At 41.9% G+C, this 1573-nt stretch overlaps 1 protein-coding gene across 1 annotated transcript in view; it reads right to left on the minus strand.

Moving 5' to 3' along the window:
* Window positions 1-1573, minus strand: part of LOC105449457 (insulin-like growth factor-binding protein complex acid labile subunit) — a gene marked incomplete at its 3' end in the record, with an annotated part of 33820 nt that overhangs the window by 14938 nt on the left and 17309 nt on the right. The window lies entirely within an intron of this gene.

The raw sequence follows: 1573 nt of genomic DNA on the forward strand, positions 1-1573 counted from the left end.
GACGTGTGCTCTTCCGATCTTTTTTACCTCGAAAAAAATTGTATCAGATTGAAAAAAATGAGACCTTTGTATCATCTTAAATATATTTATAATATGACTTCGAAAAAAAAAACTGTTGTTAAATTATAAAAAAACCTAAGTGGCATTGTTTTCAATATATAACAATCACGCAAAATTATTTTGTAATTAATATACCCCGAAAAAAACTATTGTATCAAATTAAACAATCAAAATCCAAGTTGCATTAACTGTTACGTCCGGTGGACTCCACGATTTCTTCGTTTTGTGAACACGCGATAAGATAAATTCTTAAATATAATAACGGCCATCAATCGACAAAATACCTCGACTCAACGAAATTGACCGTTGTCGGTTTCCTTGGGAAGAATTCGGTTTTAGCAAATAGTATAGAACCGAACGTGAGAGATATTTATTACCAAAAACAGATAAGGTATCTCACAGTACACAATTTACCCGCGAAGAAAAACCTAAGTTTGGAACGTTTTTTTTGTAAAAGAAAAAGGCTAACAGATAAACTGTCAACAAGTATGTTTGGGCTGGATTCATGACAAAACCGAAAATTCCATAGAATAAAATAATAAACAGCCCACACATGTCGAGTCGTAAAATCCTATCAAACGACAAGATAGCCCAACAGAAAAATTCAAGATCTCACGTTCGGAATAAACATTGATTTTTGCCGCGGTCGGATCAAACGAATTTGGCCCGATAGATACGACCACCAATAGAAAATCTACCAAATAAGAATCATATCAGGGACCCACCAATAACAAGGTGCGAAACCTAAAAATTCGGCAACGCATCTGAGGTGGTTCACCAATGAGTAGCTTTAAGAATTGATAACTGTAAAACGGGCGGAGTAATCCCAAATCGAATCTCCCAACCAAATTCATTTTTTCCTCAAATTGCCACCTCCCACATCCCATGAGTTTCTGTATATAAGCCGCGATATTCCCGAACTCGTCATTCAAAAATCTGAGTCCATTCAATCATTCTGACACCCGTCAGAAATCAGCCAGCTTGTTAGAGTCAGTGCGCGTTTAAGTTAAAGTGACCATTCTGACCGCCTGATCCAGCCGATTGATCCTTGAGCGGACGACCTGAGTAGCCAAGCGGCCTTCACTGAATTCCAAACCCAGGCAGTTACCAGCTTTTTCGAACCAGTAAGTCATAAAATCTTTCATTGCCACCTCGCGTCCCTTCTTCTATTTCGGATACTATTTTATACTCGTTATAGTGAACAACCGAGAGTTCACTCGCCCCACTGTTTCGCGGAGCCGTCAGCCTAGGCGTTCCCGCCAGCTAGCCCGGAGAAATGCGCGACAATTGCTCGACGAAGCCTTTGAGGAGTGGCGCCGGACCCTCCAAGATGCGGAACACGCGGGCCTGATTAGCGCAACTTCTAAACCCCGATCTCCATCCCCAGAAAAGTCACCTTCGCCTCAAGCTTCTCCACCGCCCTCTCCTTCCTCCTCTGCTGCAACGCAGAGAATCTTTCCCGATACTCCTCCGCATTCCAACCCTTCACCTCCAATTCGCTCTCCTTCTCCCG

Source organism: Wasmannia auropunctata, unplaced genomic scaffold, assembly GCF_000956235.1.
Source record: "Wasmannia auropunctata unplaced genomic scaffold, wasmannia.A_1.0 LD336076.1, whole genome shotgun sequence".
Classification (NCBI taxonomy): domain Eukaryota; kingdom Metazoa; phylum Arthropoda; class Insecta; order Hymenoptera; family Formicidae; genus Wasmannia; species Wasmannia auropunctata.